This window comes from Nuphar pumila, chromosome 16, assembly GCF_984573655.1.
Source record: "Nuphar pumila chromosome 16, dmNupPumi1.hap1.1, whole genome shotgun sequence".
Classification (NCBI taxonomy): Eukaryota; Viridiplantae; Streptophyta; class Magnoliopsida; order Nymphaeales; family Nymphaeaceae; genus Nuphar; species Nuphar pumila.
The window spans coordinates 40,845,442-40,873,060 of record NC_143264.1 but is presented as its reverse complement, the minus strand read 5'-3'; the positions used below and the strand labels follow the sequence as shown (position 1 = coordinate 40,873,060).

General features: G+C 36.8%; 1 pseudogene; it reads left to right on the top strand.

Annotated features, from left to right (window-relative positions):
• The first annotated feature begins 2,263 nt into the window (after positions 1-2,263).
• LOC149813197 (alpha-1,4 glucan phosphorylase L isozyme, chloroplastic/amyloplastic-like) overlaps positions 2,264-27,619 on the top strand; it is a 90,463-nt pseudogene continuing 65,107 nt past the window's right edge.

Genomic DNA, 27,619 nt, shown 5'->3' with positions numbered 1-27,619 from the left:
AAGAGTCAGACTCCCCTGTCTGCGTAAGAAGCAATGTATTTATATGTGGTGCTCAGTGTTCTCTGTACAAATATGTGCAACAACTGCAGATAAAACTAGCATGGAAGTTTATATCATTCTAAGAAGATAATTATGATTTCTAATTCCTGATACAGTGCAAAAGATGACTGAACTAAAGGTATATTTATCTACATTAGTACAAGCTGTAGATTCCACAAGTTTCACTAAAGCCAAATCAACAATATATAATTCTTCAGAGATAAGTTTCCAGTCAACTTAAATTATCTAATGCTTAACTTACTCTTACCCTGTGGGTACGCACAGGCATAGACCTCGTAGCGGACCAAGACCATATGGTGAGACGCCTAGCTCTCACGAAAACACGAACGTCCACGAAGTTTGTACCACCTACCCTCTTCAAGGTAGACCATGGGTCCAGTAACATACATCATCTTTCAGGTGTACCCAGAGCCCTGGGAAACCAGTAACATATACTGTTTTTAGGTATATCCAGTATCCCGGGAAACCAGTAACATATACCGTCTTTCAGGTATACCCAGAATCCCATAATTATTATATATGTGCATAATTTTCATTCTTGTTTTGTTTGGATCCAGTAACATAAATCGTCTTTCAAATGTACCCAGAATCCTGGGAAACTAGTAACATATACCATCTTTCAGGTATACCCAGAATTCCATATTTAGGTTATGTGTGCATATTTTTAATTTAATTTTTTTTTCTTATGTGCAAGTCATTGCACCACAGGGGATTTTCAAAACCCCAACCCACACTCAGGTTGATCCTAGTATATGCACATTACCCATCGAATGCCTCAAAGGCACCAACCACAATTTCTCATAATTCTGGTTCAACTTTGTGTCGAGTACTTAAACATTCGACATTTTCAGTTTTGTTTATGAGCTCAAGTGTGCGTTTCGTACCCCCACTGGTTATGCCGCAACATGGCATTATCTAACTTTATCATTTCTTAAGTGCTTGTTTGGCACTCCCAACATTTAGTGAAACCACATGTTCATTCTCGAACTCTTATATTATCCTGAACAAGAAATGATCTTTATTGTGCAAATATATGTATCATGTGTGTTCCATGTATTGGACATAATCCTAAAGTCCATATGTGAATCACATATTTAGTTTACCATCGTACTATTTCCTTCATAGATATTTCAATTGCATTTCACCTAAAAAGTCTTTAGAAAAACTTTTCTAAAAGAACCCTTCATGAAAATCATTTTAGAAAACCCTTTACTTAATTTTTCATGTTTATTAGTCGACCAATAGACTCACCGGTCGACCAACCTTTTTGCTTCAAATCTTCTAAGCAGAAATATTATTTTTTTATAAAATTAGTCGACCGAAAGTTTTATCAGTCGACCGGCCAGAATGTCTGTTTTCTGGAAAATTTAGCAGCAATCGACTGAAGGGTTTATCAGTCGACTGATCATAAAATTAGTCGACCGAAAGTTTTATCAGTCGGCCGGACAAAATGTCTGTTTTCTGGAAAAATTTAGCAGCAGTCGACTGATGATATTATCATTCGACTAACTACTGTTCTAGTCGACTAATGTTGCCATTTTTCTATAACTTTTTAAAAGGGCGCGTCTTCTTCTTCTTCTTATTTTTTTTCTTTATGAGCGTTCAATACAAGGCTAATACTGTAAATTCCACTGTATAGAGTGAATCGATGCACAGACCAAGGCGTTTTCCGGCAACCCCTCATAGGTTCCATGCCATTTGCCTACCTAAGATTGTTTCCACCTTGGATCCGTTATGGCTAACGCCCACACCAAAATATATGTATTTCCCTACATATATTTGAACTATAAATTTTGATATAAGTACTACACATCACCAGGCATACACATAGGAACATAATGCCCTTATTAAGAACACCATAGTTCCCCAACGTTGGCCAAGGGTGAGAACCATTGGCTGAACCACTCCATATTGACCTATTGGCGAGTAGGTGTTTCAGCTCGTGCCACCTCGGTCTCGAGGCCCTAAATGCACCTACATATAGGTGGTGCTTGTCGCGTAAACTCCATGATATTGCAACATAGATGTGCAACAAGGCATCAACCACTTACATACAAATAGCAATGCTCCTTACCTCTTTGGAGTCTCACGACGGCAAGGCTGCAACTTCCTACCTTCGTCGGAGCAGCACACACTTCGACAATGGAGTCCACACGTCCAGCAAAGATGGTCCACACGACTAGCATTGGGGTCGACCCTCACGATGGGAGAGGAGGAAGAAGGTAAAACGTTGAGAGAGAGAGAGAGATACGTCTAGTGTAACTCCTTACCAAAAATCTCTCATTTAACTCCTCTATTTAGGGGAAATTACTAAATTTTCAAAGCATTAAATCTTCACCCTAATCTCACGTTTTTGGTGGAGAGAGGCCAAAAAGGTAGGGTTTAATTTGAGCCCACGTTTTTACCTTTTCCAATAAGGTAAAAACCATGGTTTTTTTGTGCAAAAAGAACTCTGCGCACAAAGGGTTTCGAACCGTGGTCTTCCACCAAAGGGTAACGAGCCCCACCAATTGTGCTACATTACTTTTTGTTGCAAGGTGTGTGGATTTTATTGTATTTAACCCTGTTGGTTCAATTCCGGATTTCATGCAAAAGGGCAACGTTTTTCCTTGTTGATGGATTTCTTCAATTTTCAAGTGGATTTTTCACCCGTTGGTTTTAAACTTGCACTCGCTTACTTTAAATGTACTTCGGATCTCACGCTATCATCCCGAAACTATCGGGTTTCCTTACTTGGCCTTGTGAACCGGGTCGGATCATCGGATCTCGTCAAAGTTCGGATCCAAGTACTCTTTCCAGTATTCGTTATTGGGTTCGCTCGACTGGCCCGCAAGCCTCAAAATCATATTGAATATCTCATAAACCATATTATCTCACGTAAACACACATTTTTATTTCATTGAAAATTCTTTAAAATTCATGGGTTTTACACTACGATTATGCTATTGTTCTTCCTTGCAGGTACCTCTAGAAATTGTTGTCAGCATTTGAGCTCATTTGAGTGTTTCTGGTGGCTTGTGGCTATAAACCTAGCCGCATCTCTTGGCAGTGCTATGCGATGCTATGATGCGTAGCACAAAGTGAATGAGCCTCATGTTCTGCATTTGGATATCTCACTAAATGATAATCATGCGCCTTCACAAGCAAGATGCTTGAGTGAGTCGAATAGACCAGGGCATATAGAGCAAGGCGACGATGATGAATAACCTCCAGTGGACAGGCCATTCATGGCTATTTCCTCAGTCACCGGAGGTAGGGGAAATGGCGTTACCATAAGTATCCTAGGTGGTAGTCGCCCGACACTTCTGCAGAAGTTGGATGCATCTGTGGGCCCTTTTTAGCCTTTGAGGACTTACTCTCTCGACTACTGGTCGTTCCCTTAGGAGCGGACTCAGTCAGTCCTTCGGGGTATAATAAAATACATATCATAATGAACCCCCGAACGGATCCCGGCTGTTTCTACGTTTACACATTGTGCGTACCCACAATGTCCAGATAATAATCAGATCACAGTGTGACATGCTCACAGCTGCTGTTTGTTCTTTTCCTCGGACTGCATGATTTTACCTTGCTATCAGTTTGTTATTTGCAATAGTTAGAAGGTATGCATCATAAGTCTGGTTGTGATTGCTTACAGTTAGATTAATATCACTATAATACTAGTTTGCTTGAGCTCATGATATCTTGGTTAGTTTTGTTGTTCACCTGCATATGTTGTATCAGATTCTACTTGCTTCTATTTAAGCATGCTTTAGATTAGTTCATTTTATTCCTTCTGCATACCTACCAGTTTTCAGGACTGACCCCATTTTTATGGGTGTAGGTGACAGGTAACTCTTCTTACTGGCGGCGGTGCAGGTGCTACGTGGTCAAAGTCTCGCCTCTCTCGTCAACACGCTGGCTATTCGGTTTTGTATTTTTTGTTGTTTTGGGTGGATACCCTTCTACTTTGTACAAACTAAACCCTCTTTATGTATAAACTCATTTTCTATCTTTTGCTCACTATCTTGACTTAGGAAATGAGTTTGTGTTTACAGTGAGTCTTTTTGCTAGAGTATTCAGAAGAATCGACTTTTGTTTTTATTTAAAACTTTTGGCATCTTTAAAAATCTTTGCTGCAAAACTCTGATTTTTTAAGGTAATTTTATTTAAATCCTTTTCCCTTAAGTTGAACTTCTGGGGCGTTACACAAAGTGAAAGAAGACAAGGATGGAAAAGCTCAGGCTGCTCATGAAGAATTAAAACAGGAAAAGGGAAAAATAAATCAGAAGTCAAACTCCCAAAAACAGTCCGAATGGCAAATCTTTGTGTTGTTGCACGTCATGCTGTTAATGGTGTTGCTGAAATCCATAGTGATATTGTAAAAAATGAAGTTTTCAATGATTTCTACAAGGTCAATATCCAGTAATGATCTTTTCTTCCTTCTTTCTATAAAGGAAAATTAAATTATTGCATTACTAGCAACTGATTATTCAGTATTTTAGCATGAAAGTGTTGTATATTGTATTAGTTCAGATGGCTGGTGATTTCATTGCTATTTCTCCCTCTGTGTGCAGCTCTGGCCTGAAAAGTTCCAAAACAAGACAAATGGTGTAACTCCAAGGAGGTGGATACGGTTCTGTAATCCAGATTTAAGTGAAATAATAACCAAATGGCTTGGTACGGAGGATTGGGTCCTGAACACTGAGAAGCTAGCTGAGCTCCGAAAGGTGATCTTTTTGCAATGCCACGTTTCTGATTTGTGTTTGCTTTATATTATTGCTTCCATTATTAGATAAAGCTTCTTTCATTTGAACACTCAGAAAATATGATATTTCAGGATGGCACATCTCTTTCTTTGTATCCCATATTTAAATTCATTTGTTGATTGTACATCCGAAGCCTAATGGATTTAATTGAAAGTTGGAATATTGCATGCACCATACCTTGGTGCATGTTAGACACAATAACAAGTCTGAAGGCAAATCTGTTATCAGCTTCACTATCCTCAAGTTACTAACTGTCAGTATCCTGCAAGGACACTTGATTTGATAACAAATTGACTTCTTTTTCCAGTTTGCTGACAATGAAGAGCTGCAAGCTGAGTGGACTGTAGCAAAACGAAACAACAAATTGAAGCTTGTTTCATTCATTAAAGAAAAAACCGGCTATGTTATCAGCCCAAATGCAATGTTTGACATTCAGGTAGCTTCTCATCCCAGAAGCATTTTATTTTTCACATTCTTTTACTAGTTAAAACATGCATAATTCCATTGTTGTTTTTAGGTGAAGCGCATCCATGAATATAAGCGACAGTTGTTGAACATTCTGGGTATTGTATACCGGTATAAAAAAATGAAAGAGATGTGTGCTGAAGAAAGGAAATTGAAGTTTGTTCCACGGGTGTGCATAATTGGAGGAAAGGCTTTTGCCACATGTGCAAGCAAAGAGGATAGTGAAGCTCATAACAGATGTTGGTGCTGTTGTAAATCATGATCCTGATATTGGGGATCTTCTGAAGGTATGGTGTGCATCAAGTATAGTAACTAGCAACTGCAGATGCTCTTAACAAGATGTGATTTCACTATTTATTTCATTTTGCTTCATACTTTAAATTTAAATCAAGGTATTTTTCACATTTAGATAACCTCTTCAAATTTTGAAATATCAAATCAAACTTCCAAAGTGTAAGATTCTTAAATCATCTTAGAAAATTTAAATGATCTCTCTCTCTCAAAAAAAAAAAAAGTAACTTTGAAATCCAACTAGTTATTTCATAACCTAGCTCTAACTTTAAAGTTCTATTTAGCAACAACATGGAATTCATTTGTGAATGTGATGAAACATGACCCATTTTCCCCTTAAATTCTTCCTTCTTGACCTGTCCTATGACCCAATCCTCCTCTCTACTTTTCCAGTCCTTCCAAATCATCAGCAGAAAAAACCACAAAATGCAAGGATTGATTTGGATTTTGAAGTTGTTTGCATTGATGCCAAATTTCATGTTATTCAGCTTACATTTTTTTCAATGTTTTATTTTCATTATTCATTTCTATTATTATTATTATTTTTTCATTATTATTTTCTATGACAATGTGATACATGCCAAACTGCTTTTCTGATCTATTTTATGTGAATTAATCAATGGTTCTGTTTATACAGGTTATTTTTGTTCCCAACTACAATGTCAGTGTGGCAGAAGTGCTCATTCCTGCCAGTGAACTATCTCAACGTATCAGGTATTTTAATAATCTAATATTTGGACATTTGAATTCTTCTAGGTTTGTATCAGGTTTAATGTACTATACCTGGATATTTTTTATTTTCTGGTTTAGGTACTTTCCTTCACTTGTGAGATATTCTAGGTCGGTTGAGGGTCAGTAGATGAAATTAGTAAAATCATTTGTTTTGTAGGCCTTCTCAAACAACTATTTGATATTTCCCTGTCAAGTTCATGAGAATTCGAGAAATTTTCTTCTCCGCTTTGCAACTCTGCACAGAAAATCACACTAGCCATACTTGTGATGATATTGTTGGTAATGTTTTCCACAATGAGAACTGGAACCACTTGGCATGGTAATAGCTGCCCTTCTTAATAGAAATGGACAGGTCAAAAAGTTCATATCACTGGTTCACATCATTGATCAACGAACGGCCTCTCAAGTTATTAATGAAAATTGAAAAATAAAGCCAAAAGAAAGCTGGAAAATACATGAAGAAAAATTTATTTATAATACAGTTAACAAGCTATTTATAACCTATATATATACTAAAATTCTATCGTTTGCCTGTTTTCATTGTTCAGGGTACTCTTCCGAAACCATATGAGTCAGAACCTGGTTTAACACATAACAACAAAACGAAAAGATTTAAAAATACCAAATCTTCCACAGTTTTCTTATTTTTCAGTATACTCCACCCAAACCAAAGGCAAGGAGTACACAGTTTTACAAATGACGACAAGCCAAACAATCAACCTCTCTCTCTCTCTCTCTCTCTGCCCCTAAACCCCCTTTTATCAGAGTCCACCCTTGGGCACGTGCTCTCTCTCTCTCTCTCTTTGGTGTAATGGGTTTAGTCGGCTCTTATCAGAAAAAATGAAACCCGAACTTATAATCATAGAAAAATAATAAATATTTAATATTATATTCATTATAGGATATTATATATTAACATTCTACTAACATAACAATATTTAGTGCCATATAATAATCACAATAATGTTAATATTATGAACTATTAAAAGATACAATATACCACATATTTAAAGAATTGCTATATATTAATTTCTTAATGTATTTATAATATTACTTGCATGAATGTATAATGCTATTATAGTATTACAGTATTCAAATGAAATAGTATTAGAAATTATAACATATTAACAATTATATTTTTATTCTTATACACGATTGTACTGCCTAAAACTAAAAGTATTATTTAAGTGAGATTGTCGAAGTTGAGGCTCTTTCCTCCCTTTTATTTGTACAATTTTGCTTTACATGCTATAGTTTTTTGTTATCAAAACAAAAATATAATAATACAGTAAAAAGTAAGCACCTTGTTTTTCCTATATTTAGGGGAACATACCAAAGTTTCACTATTTTCATAATCAAACAGATATTCACAAACACATGATGTAAGCGCCACATATTTAGACACCTCTCTCTCGTCCAATAGAACCAATGAAGTTTGAGTTAATTCCTAATAATAATATGTGCCAGAACTGATTCTAACTTGATCCCATGTCATACTTGAATCCATTTGCACCTAAGCCCTTTATATACCCAATCCAACTTACTTTTCTTTTATATACTTAAGTACTTAGATTAAATCCAATTCATTTATATGGTTTACATGTAAAATATACATTTTCATTTTATTTCTTTACTATACCCAGTGTGGAATATGTGGTTCAGATCCATATCCGAATATATTTAACATCAGTATTTATTGTTTAACATTATGATACAAACTTACATCAAGCGTGATCTTGACCATGTCTGATCTGGTTTGCATCCCCGAAGATTGGTTTCTTTGGTTTTAAGATGGATCCAATCTAAAATGAATTGAACATGAAAAAAGACGGCTTGCAACCAGAATTGAACATGACCTGCTTGATATGGACTTAATGCTCTTTCAAGATCTAATTCGGAAAGGAGTCAAAGTTGTTCCTGTTGGATCAATTTTCGGATCACACAGTTTCACAATCATTATCACGATATAAAACATGATATAAATCATAATATGCAGCAGAATACAAATCATGATTTTGAACAGATCGAAACAGAAACAGGTAGCAGGCATGTCGGGTTCCGCATAACACCAAAATCCAGACACAAGCAAATAGACAAACAGATGCATAGAACAAAATAAAAACAACGAAAGCATGTTAATATTGTATAAAAGGCTAAGACATACGAAAGTACTCCTCTTAGAGAAGATTCGCCCCCACATACAGTGCAAACAGGGTCCGGTGTCCTTCCCCCAGGATACAATAGCCTCAGCGATCTGGATCGGTGCACGCCGATGGTAGGTCGCCCTTCGAAAACAACCTCAGGAATTACAACTGCAGACCTCACAGTTTTAGCAAAGCCAGAGAGAGAGATGATAGAGTGTACATTCATCCCCTTGGAACCTCTCTAGTCACGTTTATATAGACGTGGAAGAGATCTGTTCGAAAAGACATAACTCTTGAAGAGTTGCCTATTTTGAATAGACATGACCCTTGCAAAGAGTTACCAGTTTTGAACAAGTGTGACCCTGCCAAGGGTCACCAGTTCTGAACGGGTGTAACTCTGCCAAGTGTCACCAGTTCCAAAAGGCATGACTCTTCATCAAAACCAAACTTTTTCCAAAAAGGAAAAACACTTCACGTTTCTTCTTGGAATTTTCTCTCCCCTCCCTTCTTGCACCTAACATTCCCCCACAAATTCAAAGAATGAAACGGGAGGAAACCAAGATGCAAGATGAGAAAATCTGCAACAGGACATATCATGCTTTCAGTAATGGTACCTTCCGGTTTGAACCACTACCTTAGTTGACTAACTTTACCCCCACAGGAACGAAGTGAACTGAAGTCTTGAACTTGAACCTTTGGTGTAGGAGTGCCCATTAGCAACAACATGATAAAGGTTCTGGTTGTAATCTTTAGAAGCGGCGCGTTAAGGCCATGCGCCAGAATCCTGTTTCATGAGTGACTTTAGGAATAACTCAATTTCTTAAACTGCGGCCACACAGTCACACTCACATAGGTGGGCTTCTCCAGAGATGCACTACTAACATCTCGCCTAGAAGGCTTTGAACCCATTCAGAGTTATAACTCTTCCTTAACTAGCAGCTACAACACCTTTCTAGAGTAATCAGGGAATAAACACAGATACATAGTATCTCATAAATAAGGTGCTATCCAGTTCACCCTACAGCTTGTTATTACCACATTGAACCTACTTTGTGGGATCTCCACTCAGATAGGTTGGGTTGCTACTGCAAATGAACTACTGATGGGTTTCAGTCCCATCCCCTCTCTGGATTTTAGGACTAATGACTTATCTAGTCCTTTCGTTAATGGATCAGTTGTGTTCTCTTTGGATCCAACATAGTCCACAACAACCACTAATTGAGACACCAGTTCCCTTACAGACTTTATTCTAACTTGGATGTGTCTCATCTGCTTTTGATTATATGTTGTGCTTTTAATCTTTGCAATAGTGGTCAAATTGTCACAATGCACAGATATTGTAGAAATTGGTTTGCTCATTAAAGGAAGTTCCTTTAACCATTCAGCTTCCAATCCTGTGACATCTAAAGCACAGAGTACAACCTCAAAAGTAGATCGAGACAAGATGGTCTGCTTTACTGATCTTCAGGCGACTGCGCCGCCACCCAAGGTAAATACATACCCTGTCACGCCATAACTACCAGAGTTCATGGCTATCCAACTTGCATCACTATATCCCTCAAGAACTGCAGGGAATCTCTTGTAATGCAAACTCAAAGAAATGGTTCCTTTCAAGTATCTAAGTACCTTGTCCAATGCCTTCCAATGAGTGCGATTTGGACAACTTGTGTATCTACTTAATTTTGTCACAGAGAACAAAATATCCGGTCTCATGCAATTTGCAAGATACATCAAACTTCCAATAATCTGGGAATACCTTAATTGAGACACATGAACACCAGTCGTATTCTTATGAAGAGGGATAGAAGGGTCATATGGAGTTGCTACAGATCTCCCTTGGTTATAGCCAAATTTCTCAAGAACTTTCTCAACAAAGTGAGATTGAGAAATGGCTATCCCCTCAGCCGAACGAGTCAGCTTTAAGCCTAAGATCACATTTGCAACACCCATATTCTTCATATCAAACTTACTACTAAGAAATGATTTTGTCTCATTCACAATTTCCATATTGGAACCAAACAATATAATATCATCTACATACAGGCATAAAATAATATAACCATCACTTTTAACTTTGTAATAAACACACTTATCAGATTCATTGTCAACAAAGTCAAATGATAAAATAACATTATCAAACTTCTTATGCCATTGTTTAAGGGCTTGTTTTAGTCCATATAATGACTTGACAAGTCTACAAACTTTGTTTTCATTATCAGGAGCCACATAACACTCAGGTTGATCCATATAGATCTCTTTTTTAAGATCGCCATGCAAGAAAGCGGTCTTCACGTCCATTTGATGAACTGAAAGATCATAAATAGAAGCCAGTGCAATAAGCACCCTAATTATGTGAAAGTTCGAGAGGTGCCTGTGAAAAGAAGAAAAAGGAGAAGAAAGGGTTTGGCTGTCACGATTTCAATCAATGAAATCGTGACCTAAACATTCTATTAATAAGTGTAAATGAATCAGTATGGGTCCGGGTTTGGTGTAATGTCCAGACCCAAAAGACCCAAAATAAATAAAACATACAGACTGTACATACAATGGACTCGGACCCGAGTCTTACTATCCAGTATACACTTTTTCACCCCCCCTCAAGTTGATCATGGTTTTGGACCATGAACAACTTGCCTTTAAGCATCCAAAAACGATCTTTTGTCAAACTCTTTGTAAATATGTCTGCAACTTGTCTTTCAGTATTGACGAACTCAAGCTCGATCTCTTTTTCTTCAACCTTTTGTCTCACAAAATGTTGGTCGATCTCAATATGCTTAGCACGACTGTGATGTACAGGATTGAATGACATGTTGAGAGCGCTTTGATTGTCACACATCAAGGTAGAGTGAGATATCTTTTCTCCCACTTCAGTTAGTAGATGCCTGATCCATGTGGCTTCGGTAGTAGAGGCAGCCATGGATCTATACTCAGCCTCAGTGCTTGATCTAGCGACAACCTTTTGTTTTCTACTACTCCAAGAGACTAAATTTCTACCAATGAAGACACAATATCCTGATGTAGATCTTCGTTCATCAGGGTCTCTTGCCCAGTCTGCATCACAATATACAGTAAGTTCATGCTCATCCTTGTTGCCAGATGACTGTGGTGAATATATCAATTCGTCCCCAATGGTTCCTTTCAGATATCGAAGGATCCTCTTAACCGCTTCCATATGTCCAGTACGTGGTGCATGCATAAACTGAGACACTTGATTGACTGAATAAACAATATCAGGATGAGTGAATGTGAGATACTGTAACATCCCTATTAGACTGCGATATCTGGTAGGGTCCTCATATAGGTCTCCATCATGAATGCTAAGTTTTTGGTGAAGCACACTTGGAGTTCCTAGAGGCTTGCAGTCTTTCTTACCTGCCTTATTGAGAACATCTACTGTATACTTGTGCTGAGTGAGAGTCAAACCATGAGCCTGACTGTCAACTTCTACGCCAAGAAAGTAACGCAAGACACCAAGATCTTTCATTTTGAACCTCTGGCCTAGCAAGTTTTTTACTTCTTTGATGTGAGCTTTAGAGTTTCATGTGATGACAATATCGTCAACATAGATTAACAGAAGGGTGGTCACATTCTAACTTCTAAAAATGAATAATGAGTGGTCCACTAGAGAACGTGAAAATCCATGCTTTTGAATCTCAAGCGAGAAGCTGTCAAACCAAGAACAAGATGCTTGTTTTAGACCATAAATAGCTCTCTTTAGCCTGCACACATGGGTTTTGCAGTTTTGTTCTTGATATCCAGGAGGTTGTTCCATATAGACTTCCTCCTTCAAATCCCCATGCAGAAACACATTTTTTACATCAAGCTCACTCAGCTTTCATCCATGTTCAACAACCAGGGAAAGAATGATTCGAATCGTTCTCATTCTCACCACCGGGCTGAAGGTCTCATCATAATCTTGCCCTGCTTCTTAGGTGAACCCTTTTGCTACCAGTCTTGCCTTGCATCGTTCAATGGTTCCATCTGGTTTATACTTTATTTTGTAGACCCATTTGCATCCGACAACATTTTTGTCAGGTGGTCTAAGAACAATTTCCCAGGTTCCACATTCATATAATGATTGCATTTCATCATTCATGGCTTCGACCCATTTGGTAGAAGTAGCTGCCTGACAGTACATAATAGGTTCATCTTCCTTATTGAGGGCTGTTAAAAACAACTGAAAATCCAAGGAAACGTTGTTGTAGCTTACCCACCTATCAATAGGATGTCGTATGCAATTTGATCTCCTAACTTCAAGGGTATGAGAGGGAGTAGGGTCGGTGGATGAGACGGGATTTAGATAACTTGATGTTGTGATCATCGCAAAAATTTTCCTCTCTTGGTATTTCTCTCTTCCTTCTTTTTTCCTTTCTAATCCCTATTTCCTCCTTTTTGAAGGGAGAAATAAAAAGGCAGAAAAGAAGAGAAAAGAGAAAAGAAAGAAGAGAAGAGAGAGAGGAACTCTTTTGCGGGGTCTCACTTGACCTTAATTTAAAAATATTTAGAAAATTACTTGCCTCCATTTTGAAATATATTGCGGGAAGATAGAGAGACGGGATTCGCTCGTCGGTACAAGGTTTGACCGTTCCTGACGCCTTTACCAGGGGTAATCGAACCAAGGATCAAATTTATGCCTCTTTGCTTTGCCTAAATATTATCTAAGAATTTATCAAAAGTCTAACTGCACAAAGAATCATGCTTGTGCAACGCAAGGATGTATGCTTTTTTAAAAAAATGTTTTGAAAATTTCCAAGTTTTCTGAGATGAACTTGATAATAGAGTGAAGAAGTGATTTCTGAATGGTTGAATCTAACTTGAGATAGATTAGGAAGGATATTCTGAAGTTCTAAGTCTTTGAAATAATCATAATTGAGAAAATAAGTCTTTGAATTCGAAAAGAATGATTGGAAGATGAGTGAAAAGAAAAAGAAAGAAAATTTCAAAGTCGGAAATGGACTTTGAATTTGAATTTTGAACTTGGATTTAGGAGAGGAGATGAAATTGGAAATGGAATTGAATTTTTGAAATTATAATGGGATTTGAGAAATTTTGAGTTTGAAAAATATAATTGGATTGAAGAGATCTAGATGGGATCTGAAAGTGGATTTGGATTTGAAATCTGGATTCCTAAAATGAATTTTGGATCTAAAGTCTGAGATCCAAGATGGAGTTGGATTCTGGATCCTAAAATGGAATTGGATCTGAAGTCTGTGATCCAAAAATGAAGTTGAGTTCTAGGATCCTAAATGGAATTGGATCTGAAGTCTGAGACCCAAAATGAAGTTGATCTCTGGAATCCTAAATGGAATTAGGTTTTAACTTTGGATTTGGAAAGCCCGAATGGGACTTTTTAAAAGATGGATCTGGGTTTTGAAAACCCAGATTGAATTTAAAACTTTAGGAAGGAATCGGATTTTGAGATTCAGAATTAATCTTAAACTTTGATTTTGAATTTGAAAATAAGAAAATAAACTTGGTTTTGAATCGGAAGATGAATCAAAGCTAAATTGAACTTTTGAAATTAAATTTTTGAGATTGTTGAATTGAATTTGAACTTGGTTTTGAATTGGAAATTGAATTTTGAATATAGAAATGAATTTCAAAGTCAAAATTGGACTTTGAATTAGAATCTGAAGATGGTGTTTGAATTTTGAAAATTGGTTTGAGAAGTGAAGAAGATATTTTGAAAGAAATCACTTGGATTTTGAAAAAAAGAATTTTTGAAAATATAATGCAATTTTATCCTAAATGATGAATGAATTTAAAGATTTGAATTTGAATTTGAAAAATCTCATTTCATTCTTTAAGTGAATTAAAATAAGATTGATGATATAATACAATCCTGACTATGGTCATTGAATGTATTATATAATAATCTATATTTAAATTCAGGTGAAGAATAAATTACATTTTGATGCTTTTATAGAGTTTAAAATGAAATTAATTCTCAATATATCCTGACTATGGCCATTGATATATGTATTGAATCAATTTTAGACTAAACTCTGATAAAAGAGGAAAATCTTTAAAAGAAATATGATGAATTTTTGAAAAAGGATCCAGTGTGGATCCAGTGTTATTTTATAAAAGATAAAAATCCTAAGTTTTGTTTACATCTTGACTATGGCCAAATCATCAACTTAGGATTAATTACCTCTTATGAAATGGTGCACGTGCCATTCGTGTTCCCATTTGTGAAACTTTGAAAATGAAGGAAAATGATGCAACAAATGATATTTATATGCTCATTCATTTTAATCTAGAACAGGAAATGTAAATTCTCATTAAGATCTAATTTATTACAACACTTAAAATACAAATTCCAAGTAATGACATTTTCCACATATTTTCTGCAAAACAATTGGTTAGTATGAAAAGAGAAAAAAAATGGCACATATTATATAGATGTCAATGGTAAAGTGCTCATGTACCAAGATATACATGATGGAAAAGATGGGAAATGATATGTATATACTTATACACATATCTATGTATATATGCATATATGTATATATGTATATATATATATAGGTATACATATATATACATACATATATGACATATACAAATAAGATGAGAATTGTGGTTGGAAATGAGTGTAGGTGGTGTGGTAGATAGAGGGGATAATGTGCAATGGATAATATGAGTGACAAAAAATGTCGTGCAGCTAAATATTGGCAAAGGTGTGGAGCTGGATGCTGGCAATCGTAGGTGGCACCATAAATGTTGCAACAGCCATGATTATGGCTAACAAAAAGATGTGCTGAAATGAGCCAGCATTATGCTCAGTGGATGGCAGGGGATGTGCAGAAGATGTATAGCAGTGGATGGGAATGCATATACAAGGTGAATTCCTTATGAAGGTGCAAGTGGTAATGAAGCACTAAGATATATAAATGCTGTTAATGAAAGCAGAAAATGTGTTGTGTAGGTAATATAGTGAAATCATAATCAAGGACACATGTATCAGCTGGATATTATATCAAGTAAATGAATCATTAAAGGCTTGATTTTGCTAGGATGAAGTGTATATATAAAAAAAAAACTGTTATGGATCAGTTAGGCATTGCTATAGATCTGGGTCCACATAGCAGACCTGTAAAACAAATGACAGAAAAAAAAGGTCAAACTGTTATGAACAACACATGGTATATCATAGCATATTTCAAAACCCAAAATAACAAAAGACAACCATTACAGAATTAAAAAAAAAAACCTATAGCTGAATTATGAATCCCTATGGTTTATATAGTTGAGAGCAATGAGACACAATAAATATATGAACAAAAGATCCAACTGGCTGAGTTCTGCCGACAGTGTAGCGTCAACTAGTTTGGTCCTCATGACACTTTGAACTTCAAGGTTCACAGATTGCAGTTAATTTTCTCTTGAGACTTGTCCGCTAGAGTACGACTTCCACCTGTATGTGTATTTATTTACAGCCACACCTGAATGATAGGACCACTTTGCCATACAGCATGACATAAGAATGCAACCTCTTAGTCTAATGTCAAAACAACAAAAATGTTGCAGAACTATATTTGGGAAAAATGCATTGTTTACAACAAATTTACAAACCTTTTGGGACTTCGGCTGGATTCGTCGATGCATTTGCAATAGTGCCAGGGAAGACTCTGGTTGAGTATACTATAAACTGTGTGATAATCCCCTTCTATGGGAAATTTAATGTTTAAGGCTGTGGGTGATGGTGACAAGAACATTCCACACAACCATTGTAAATGGAGCAATGGGAGCTGTGTGGAGGGCGAGATAACATGCAGATGTCACAGTACTTAATCTTCACGGTCATACCATCGAACAATATTTCTTTGATGCAAGGAAAAAGAAGTCTTGGAAATGGTTGCTTCTGGCATTGGTATCCTGTGGTTGCCCCGATTTCTCCCACTTTCTCCTTTTTTTTATTAGCCCAGCAGCCAACAAATTTCTGAGAACTATTCACATTGACGCACAGCGCTAGTGGATTTTATAAACCAAGCACAGATGGTAGCAGACAAAATATATTACCATGTGATATAAAAAAAAACTCTGTATTTGCATTTTAGCTGAGGATGCCCAGATAAGTTTACATCTTATCATGTCATTTTCTGAAAAAGGAGCAAGGGGAGAAATAATCTTCCCTTTTTCTCTAATCTCATTCCATGATAGATATTAAAACTTCTACAAAATGCCAATATGTATCCCCTTCCCCTTTTAAATTGAATTCTATTTCAGAGCAAGACCTCAGGTCGGTAGATAGCAGATCAATATCTAGTGGGACTGGACGCCTTACCCCCATGTGCAAATGCACGAGTCTTTAACCCCAAGTTTTGATGGAATGCTCTGATTGATGAACCTGGTAGACAACATACCGATGTGAAGGAGGTGAAGGGATATAACTCCCATCACTACCAGGTACAGTCTACAATGGAAATGTACGCAGGTTTCCTTCATCCCCATAGTGAAGAGTTCATGAACGTAGGCAGAGACAATAAAAGATTGCAAATGATAAAAAAAGAGGGAATGCTAAATGAAACCAAATATTTGGTGCTGAATGAGATTACATGAATAATGGATAAAACTGAATATGTGGTGCTGAATTGAATTAAATTTGAACCTGATTGTAACCTCTGGACTGAATTATATCTATTAAAAAAAATGATAGACAAATAGGGTATGCCTCAAATGCTGAAATGAGCTATGACCAAATACAGATGAATCAGAGGGGAAGGATGCAAACTAAAACAACTAAATTACAATAGGGATAGAGATCAAAGAAATCAACAAACCATAGAACAAAAAAAAAAAGAAGTATATACATGGATGAAATGATAAGAATGAAACGAATTCAATCGGAACATACAGATGCTAAAATAGAATGTATCTTGAAATGAATAAGGTTCAGTGAACGATATATATGAAGATACAATCAGGAAGACAACCAAACACGATCAACAAACAGGAATCAGACATAAATTGGAAATAAAATGTCAGTTAAACACAAAAACAGCGAAATAGAAATGACCTGCGATATCCAAGGGTAAAGAGGGATGAAAATTAGGCTAATACCGATGAAGACATGATAAATCTTATGGTAGATCAATATAGAAATACTAAAAAGAAAAGAAATCAAAGGGGAAATCGGTACTAAAAAAAAACTTAGATGTAGATTAACATTCAAAATCCAGGCGAAACGACGATGCCATTGTGGGGCATCGCCGATTACCAATATATAAGGAAATGTGGTAAACAAAATGAAACTGAAGATCTATGTAGACCGAAAATCAAAAGGTGCATAGAAAATTGAAATACAGATAGGAAAACATATGATAAAACAAAATATCGAATGCAAGTGAGCTTTCCAAGATATGCAAAAAGTGAAAAGAAAAGGAAAAGAAGAAAAAATAAATAAATAAAATAAGAAGAAAGAAAGAAAATTTTGCAGAGGGTCGGAGAAAGGGATGTTGGAATCTGGTAATTCCAGTTGATGTGGAAATGTATAGATTGATGTTGTTATACACAAATCGGCTCTATAATTATGCTTAGTTTGTAAAAAAAATGGAAAACAAAGGTGATAGGAATTTGTGAAGGATAACAGAGTGGGAGAAAAGGGCAGAAGGAGAGACTCTTACCGTGGGTTTGCAGTGGCGGATGATCCCCTTTCTTTGGCTGATTTGGAGAGGAAGACTGGGGGAAGGGGAAAGAGTGCTCGGTTGTAGGTTTTTCTTCAGAACTCAAAATGAATGAAAGAAATCTTTGGAACGCTGCGTACGAGATGAGATTTCATCACTAGAAAACTAGAAAAATGAAAAAAAAAATAAAGGGGAAAAGAGAAAGAAGAAGAAGACGAAGGAGTGTGAAATGGATAGGTGAAGACGGTTCTGGATGAAGTCCCCTGCGTGCTTCTCTTAAAGGGAGAGAAGGAGGGTTCAGTTGCAGATGGATGGAGGAGAGAGAGGTATGGCGGTCGGGCGACGATGGAGAGGATCCTTCTGGAAGAGGGTTTTCGAAAGAGAGGTTAGAGAAGAGGCGTTGTAACCCTCTTTCTTACGAAGGGTTTTCAAAGAAACCCTAAAAAAAGTTTTACAGAGGGCCCCCCTATTATTTTCAGGTTTTTACAAAGAGGGGGCTCCCTAAAAAATTTTGCAAAAAGGGTGTTTTCACAAAAACCTGATTTTCAAAAAGGAGTTTTTTCTAAACTATTTTTTCTTTTATATATTTTATTATTTTTTTGTTCTTTTCTTCATTTTCTATATTTTTTTGATATTTTTAGAATAAAACCCTAAAATTTACGAGAAAACAAAGATTTAAAACTATTTTTTTGTATTTTTGAAAAATATTTACAAAAGAGGGTTTTTCTGAGAATTCAAGGCTATTTTGGGAAAATTTCTTCAGAAAATGAGTTTGGACCGAAGTTTTGAGAAAATATGCGATTTTTAAACCTCAAATCGAGGAATATAATGCGATGGATCCAAACGGATACCGGATGGACTGTCTGAGCCTTTCAAAAGGTTATTTTGATAATTTAGAGAATTTGGTTTAAAAATTGGACAATGAAGCTCAAATCTGGATTCTGATATCAGATCCGGATCCGACATCGAGTCAAATATATAAAATGAATTTAATTTCAGCAAAATTTGAGAAATAAAATGGAATTTAGATTTAAAATTGACTCAATTGCTCTGAAAATGAAATCAGGGGTAAAAAGGGAATATTTTAAAAGATTTTGAAAAATTTGAGGTGTTCACAGATGCCCCTCTTTGCTACTAAGCCGGTTGAAAGTCGAGCTTAGTGGCAAAGATAACACTCCAAATTTTGAAAATGCCCCAGTCAGCAGATCTGAACTGGGTGTGGAAGAATTTATTTGGAAAGAGATGATTTCAAGCTTAAAACCTTATCCTGAATGGCCTTGGGGAGACGAAATCCTCGAAATCTTTATGTAATAAAAGTTTGAGATCAACAACTATTTTATGGCAATTTGGCAAGATATTCCCGAAATCTTTGATGACAAAACCTTTGCTTAACATCGAATTTTGCCACATTAGTGGGATTCTGGAGAAAAATCCAACACGAGGCTGAATTCTGAAGGTAAATATAAATTTAAAGTTCTGAAGGCAAGCTTGGCATAAAATTGGATTTTGAAGGTAAGCCTAACTCAAAAGTTGGTTTTGAAAGACCATCTGAATCAGGACTCAGGTTTTACAAGAAAAACTGGAAGATTCGAGTCGAAACTCGAGCCTTTAAAGGAAAGCTAGGAAGTTTGGTTTCTATGGAGAGAAAGTTCAGGTCGAAACCCAAATATTCAAAGGAAAACTAGACTAATTTAGATTTTTTTTGAAGGAAAGAAAATTCGAGTCGAAACTCAAATATTCAAAGGAAAGCTGGATTGTTCGAGTCGGGGCTCGAATCTCAAAGGAAAACTGGAAAGTTTAGATTTTGAAGGAAAGGAAACTCGAGTTAAAAACTCAAATCTTCGAAGGAAAGCAGAAAAGTTCGAGTCAGGGCTCGAATCTCAAGGAAAAAGTTGGAAGTTCGAGTCGAAACTCGAATTTCAAAGGAGAGTTAATGAGAAGGGATAGAAATTAATGAAAGATCGACAAAAATTAAGGAAAACTGAGAAAAGATTGTAACCTGAAGGCTTGAAATTGAGATTTGAATAACCCGAAGGTCAAAATTGGATTTAGAGCTTTTGATTTTTGATGAATGGTCAGTGCAAAGACTGAACCTGAGGGGTTAACTGATCGGTCAGTCAGACACTAGCACGAGTGCTAGACGTACCAATGCAAGTACTGGATTTTGTCAAGAAATGCCCCAGTATGGGTACTGAGTTTTGAAATTGCACCAGTACGAGCGCTGGGTTTTTGGATGTACCAACATGAGCACTGGGTTTTGAAAATATACCCGCACGAGCTCTGGCTTTTCTGATCGAGAGTCGGAAGAGGAGACCAACATCTATTTGGAAATTTGAAGTGAGAATGATTGTCGGGGTTTTCAGGATTATCCCTTATCCTGAAGAGGAAGAAGGAAATAAATTTGACAAAAAAGTGATAAGAGTTAGTGAAGAATAAAACTGACAAAAATTTAATAAAGAAAAGATTGATAAAGATTGACAAAGCAAAAATTGATAAAAATTGATAAAGAATCAATAAAATTGACAAAAATTGACAAGGAATAAAAATTGATAAAGACTGACGAAAGTCTGGGGAAAATTTGGTAAAAATTGGTTGAAAATTTGATGATAAAAGACTTCAAGATTATCCCTTATCCTGAAGGAAGAAGGAGAAATGCCTCGATAAATGAAGTTCAGGTTTATCTTAACCTGAAAGGGAAAAAGAAAATACCTCGAAGGCCGAGGTTCAGGTTTATCCCTTAACCTGAAAGGGAAAAAGGAGAAAGGAATACCTCATGGGAAAGAGGCATCAGGTTTATCCCTTAACCTGAAAGGGTAAAGAATAAGATTTATAAAAAGTGGGGAAAGATCAAATAAACTTATGATAATTTTGTTTTTGAAAAGAATGCTCACAGATAGCGTTGTTGCTTCTGTGAAGGGTGTCAGGATTATCCCTTATCCTGAATGGGAACACCTCGAACAACGAGGGTCAGGTTTATCCCTTAACCTGAAAGGGTACACAATTGATAAAATTTAATAAAATTGAGAAAAAATTGATAAAACTTGATAAAATTTATAAATTTGATAAAAATATGAACAAACTGAACGAAACTGATAAAGATAACAAAATTAACTGAAAAATTATAAGATTTGAGAAAAATGAGTTTTTTCTGATCCTGCCTGCATATGGGATCTTGAAAGGAAAAAATGTTCATTTAAAAGGTAAGTGAGAAATCAATTTTGGGAAGAAAAATCAACCACGAGAAGAATGATTAGTGCGAGGACTGAATCTCTGAAAGGGAATCAAACACGAGAGATCATCATGAGGGTCAATTTTTTAAAGCAATGGTTTGGAAAACCTACTTTTTGAAAAAGAAGATCAACAATAGATCCGATTTCTGAAAATAACAGTTTGAAACTGATAATAAGATCAACACAAGGGTTGATTTTTGAATATAATGTTTTAAAACCAATCTTGGAAGATAAGACCAACACAGGGGTTGATCTTTGAATATAATGATTTGAAACCCATTTTGGAAGATAAGACCAACACATGGGTTGATCTTTCAATATAATGGTTCAAAAACCAATCTTGGAAGATAAGACCAACACAAGGGTTGATCTTTGAATATGATGATTTTAAACCCATGAACTTTTTGGTTATCATAACGAAGACTTTCAAAATTTCATGATTTTTGGAAAAACCCTCATAGGTAATATCATTTCTCTCGTGAATGATGTCAGGATTGTCCCACATTCTAAAAAAAATAACAGGAATTTAATGTGGTTTAAATAGAAGCCGCTGACGAAGAAGATTTTTGAAACAAAAATATAATTTTTTTAAAAAACAAATGCCTTTGTGTGGCAGAGGAAGGAAGTATCTTGATATCAAAGATATGAAGGAAAATTGACATTTCATTGATGTGTAAAACTAATAACAAAAGAGTGAAATACTTACAAGTACTTTGACCAAAAGGTCACAAAAAGACTGGGCTGACTGCCCCCCTACAAAGTGACTGGCAAAAGGGGAGGAAAGCAGAAAATTCTGGTTTGATCAATCTTCTGAGTAGTCTGGGAGAGGCTTAGTCATGATGGCCAACTCTTCTTCTTCTTCGTCTTCAACAAAGCGACTCTTGTCGACGCAATCCTGAACAATATTTTTTAAGACGAAGCAGTGATCGGTGTCATGCCCCACTGCTCGATGGAACTTGCAAAACTGATTCATGAACCTTCCCATGACTGTGGGAGGATTCGTGACTTTTGAGAGTTTGACCAATCCCTTGGTCAACATGAATTCAAGGGATTCTTCGAGCGTTTGCTTCAGAGGAGTGAACTCACCATCATTACTCCAACCTTCGCGCTTTATCTTTTCCTTTTGTGGAAAGTTAGACTGAGACGACTTATTATTTTGCTTGGAAGACTTTTCCCCTTGAGCTGCACTGTGGTTATGGCCACTTTTGTTGTTATTTTCGTTTCTCCTATTGCCGCTGCCATGATCATTGCCAGAGGTATTAGCTGAGTAAATGAATGGCGCCTTCTTCTTATGGTCTTGGATGCTCTTAATCGAAGGCATGCCCTCATAGAGCCCATTCTCCATTCCTGACTCGAGCCATTCTGCTCGCTCAAATCAATTTGATAAAGGATTTTGCTGGAGAAGTGGCAATGAGGCTTCTCAGGGGATGAGAGAAATTGTTGAGGATTATCTGCAATGCGTGCTCTTCTGGAATGGGTACTTTCATTTTATTACAGGTGCTTCTCCACCTGTGAATGAAATCTCCTGCTCTTTCAGTCTCACCTTGCTTCAGGTTGTAAAGATGATTTAATGTAGATGAAGCTTCAGTGTTGAATAGGAAGCGCTCAATGAACAAATTGACTACCTTATCGAACTCTCGTAGTTCGATAGGATTGATGTGGTCAGCATACCACCTGGCCGCTACACCCTCTAGACTGCGGGGAAAACAGATGAACAAAGCCCTGTTGTCTTTTTTGAAACGGCAACATTTTGCAAAAAAGGTGGCTAAGTGGGCTTTAGGGTTGCCAGTTCCGTCAAATTTGAGAAACTTACGAGGAAGATTCTCCAGGTTATCATCCCCATCTAGGCCATCGTAAAAATCTTCGCCAGTGTAGGTCTGCTTGCCCTTACTCTTGGCTTGAATGTCCTTGATTGCTTGATTCATCTCCTTCATTTGCTTGCTCATCGGGTCCTCTGCTGGAATCCCAGACTTAGGCTTATTGACGGATTCGGGCTCTTCTGCAGCTATCTTTATGAACTGTCTCGGAGGATTCTGATTGTAGACAATCTGCTCTTCCTCTTTTGATTCTTCCTTGACTGACTCTGATTCCTCAGAAGTAGCGTCTGGCTGTACCTTCTTTCTGATGATTCTGACTTGCTTTTTTACAGGCTTCTTCCTCAGTTTGCTTTTAGGAACTACCTCTTTTAGATTGGTCTCGGCTTGCTCCGACATTATTCTCGCCATCATCTTTTGGAATAGACCATACATAGCGGGGTCAATGTCATCTCCTTTGTTCTGACCCTGTCCCCTGACCGACTTAGGAGAGTTCATCCCTTCCGCCTCACTGTCGCTATGTTGAGGAACTGTTTCTTTTCCAGCTCTTGTCTAAACCATTTTCGGATATCAGCGTTCTCAGTAGCGGAAAGTGGAAGTTTTTAGACCGAAGAAACTTTTGGAGAAGTTTTGACAGGAGGAAGGATTAGGTTAAATATGTTAAAAAAATTGTATCCCATTACTAGGGATTGAGTCGCCACAAAATTTGTGACAATGTGAACACCCCAAAATTTTCAAAATATTGTAAATATTCCCATTTTGCCCCTAACCCCATTTTTTTGGGTAATTGAGTCACTTTTAAATCTAAATTTCATTTTATTTCTCAAGTTTTATTGAAATTAAATTTATTTTATATATCTGACTCAATTTCGGATCCGAATCCAGATAAAAGATCCAAATCTGAGTCTCGTTGTCCAGCTTTTAAATTGAAATTACGGAAAATACCAAAAATAGTTTTTAAATAGCTCGGACAATCCATCCGGCATTCGTTTGGATCCATCGTGTTGTATTTCTCAATTTGAGTTTCAAAACTCGAACATTTTCTCAAAACCTGGATCCAAACCCATTCTTCTGAAGAACTTTCCCCGAAATAACCCTGACTTTTTATAAAAACCCTTCTTTTTGTAAATATCTTGAAATTTTGTAAAATCAGTTTAAAGTCCTTAGTTTTTAGAGTTTTGTTTTAAAAAAAATACAAAAAAATAATGTAGAAAGTTCAAGAAAAGAACCAAAAAAATAAGAAAATCCAAAATCCAAAAAAACTATGCAGTTTACTCTCTTGCTTTTTGTTAAAAACCCTCTCTTAAAACCCTTTTTTTGAAAACAAAAGACCATTTTTTAGAAAAGACCCTTGAAGGAAGCCTTTTTTGGAATTTTAGGAAAATGGCAACAACCATCCTCCCGCACGCCCTCCATCGCATTTCTCCCGCTGGATGACCCTTGATCTTCAACTGAATCCCCCTCTCTCGAACTCTCCTTTTGATCTTTAAAAGGGGAGCACGCAGGAGGGAGAGACCACCGCCTCTCACCCCCGCACCCATCTTTCACGAAGGTTTGTTTTCTCTTTCTTCAACCCCTTTTTCTTCTTCTTCTCCCTATCACTCCAATTCCCTGGTTCTTCCCCAACCGATTAAAAGGAATCAATCTCATAGCCTGTTACAGGTAAGTAGCCATTCTTCTACCTTTTCTACTTTTTTTTCTCTTTTCTCTCTTGTTTTGTAAACATCTCTTTCCCTTTATTTTATTTACAACATTTCTCTGTCTCGATTTCCTTTTGTTCTTCTTCATTCCTTTTCTTTCATTTGCTTATAAGAGCATCAATGCTAAGGTCGACCTGCATATGGCAGAAACGACCCACCTACTGCTACATTAACGTTGGAATGATCTCATTCCAACACTCCTCGTTGCTTTGACTTTCTTGTTTTGCTGACAAATTTGTTTTCTCTGTTTTCAATCAGTAAATGTTTGATTACCGAGTGGTAATAGCATTTTTGTTTGTTTCAATTATCAGTCGACTGTCGAATTCCCATTTTACTTGGATGATCAGTCGACCTTGATGGTCACAACAGTTTTGATTTCCTGTTTTTACTTTTACTCGGCAATTTAAGTTTCAATTTACGTCTGGTTTCTTGTTTTAGCCTGGCATTTCATTACCCTCTTAATCGCATTTTTTTTTAGTTCATAGTGTTTCATCCATTTAAATTATCACTCGTTCCATTGCATTTTCATGGTGTTTGATGTTTTTCCAGTTTGATCCGCCTTTTCTTTCTTTGGATCTTTTGTTGCTTCATTTGTTCGTCTACATCATTTTATTAGAGTGCTTCATTTCAGATGAGGATTCACTCATTCATTCGGGCCCCTTTTTTTCACATTTGGTTGCAACCTACATTACAATGTATGTATTTTGTTCTTCTAGCCTTCTGATCGATCTTATTTATTTTTCCTGAAGTTTTGCTTTTCATCGATTAGCCTATACCCACGTTCTTCTATCATTGCATTATCTGTCACACATTTGGATCCATCTGCATCACGTCTTTGAGCATTAGCATCTGCGTATTCTCATCCTGTTTTATTGTTTTTCATCCCTTCCTTTTTTTATTACATATCATCAATCTTCGCTATTTTGAGGTGACTACTAGAACGGCTATATTTATGCCTCAGGATAACTTATCGATGTGTGATAGGTGTTAAAGTAATTCCAGATGACCAATCACTCGACTGGTCTGGTCATGTTGGAGTTTTGGCTTGGGCTCAGATTTGGATCCCTCCTTGTGAATCTGTCTGGCGTTACCCTTATTTTTTTTTAGCATTTCATCTTGAGTGGAATTAGCTTAACTGCATAAATTACAGGTGTTCAGAATTCAATTACAGGGGTTTTTGTAACCTCTGTAATGGCTTTCCATTATTTGGATTTCGGCATGTATTAATCTCTCGTGATTTATAACAGTTTTCTCTTTTTTTAGACCTGTTGTATGAACCTAAATATTGCAACAACATTTGCTGCGTGATATCCTTGATGCGTGTTAATTTGGCAAAACCAAATCATTTGTAGGTTTTATTGACTTTGGTTGTTTATCAGGGCATTCAACTCACTGTTAAGTAGCTAGGTTCTAAATCATAGACCCAAGGTTATGAGGCGTCAGGGTCAGGTAATGATATTTTGCATGTGGCTCTGTGTGTTATTTGTTTTACTCTCCATTGAAATCCCCTCCCAAGTGTGATAGATATACAAGGACGTTTAGATTGTTAAGAAGAGAGCACATACGTGAACCTGTTCTTTGTTATTCTAATGAAATTGCATGGAAGCAAATACCTTGGTTTTGTTTTGTCTTCATATATTAGGGATTCTGGAGCTATGTCAACATCAAGTGAGGCCCCTCAATGGCTTTATAAATCTCAGGATACTGGAGAATTACTGAACATATCAGTGGGTTTCACTCACACATCAGGAAAGTTGGTGCATCTTTTCCTTTTGCTGGAGGATTCTCCAAATTTGCGAGGGTTGTTTAGTAAGGTTCTATTTCTTCTCAGGTATGCAACTGCCAAAATAACATAGATATATTGGTAAGCAGAGACCATTTGGATGTTAAATCAATCCATCTTGAATATATGACCATGAATGAATTTTGCAAAACTTTGATAGGGATTTTGTGAAGTTCTTTTTTTTTTACCATCACCTGTGCATAACTTCTCCATTCCCTGCATATATGTACAGTGTAGCCTTCCTAGGCAAATTACATTTTTTTTTTACATTAAGATTTAGCTTCCATCTCCAACTCACCTCTCTGTAGCGTCATCTATACAACCCCCCCCCCCCAGCTACACCCTTGTAATATCATTGCTGCACACAACATCACTACCTACGGTGCTTCACACTCAGCAACACTGCTGAAGCATTTGCACCATCACATGGGCACCTTTATTGGTATCATGCGCCTCCAGCCCTATCTATGTCACCGTCATTTGCTCCACTTCACTAATGCACAAAGCACATATGTCATCCATGCATAAGTCTCCTTCATACAAAGCAATTGTCAGCCACCCTTCTTTAACCAATACACTCAATTTCACAAGCCACCAACACACCTGCCAATACACTATTCACCCACTTGCAACAACTCTTGCTGCGCCACATCACATCACTTGCCTCCCTTTTCCTGCAGCATTTTTTTTTCCTCACCACACCTGCTGCTACAGTCTCATTTGCAGCAACAGGTTCACTTTTTGGTAAGTGCATTGCTGCACCAGCAGCATTCACTTCCCACCATGTTTATCTACAACATCGTACCCATTACCATATCTCTCCTACATTTTTCTGGTCAAAATATGTCATTTCACCATTTACTTGATGTAGGTCCAGCTTCTATTACGCCCTATGCTCAGCACCTGCTTCACATTTTATTCACTTTGTTCCCAGCACCTGCATTTTCCATGACACTACTGCATCATCTTTTGCCACAACATCCTTTTCTTCAATCCCATCACCAGTATCTTAACATCCCATCT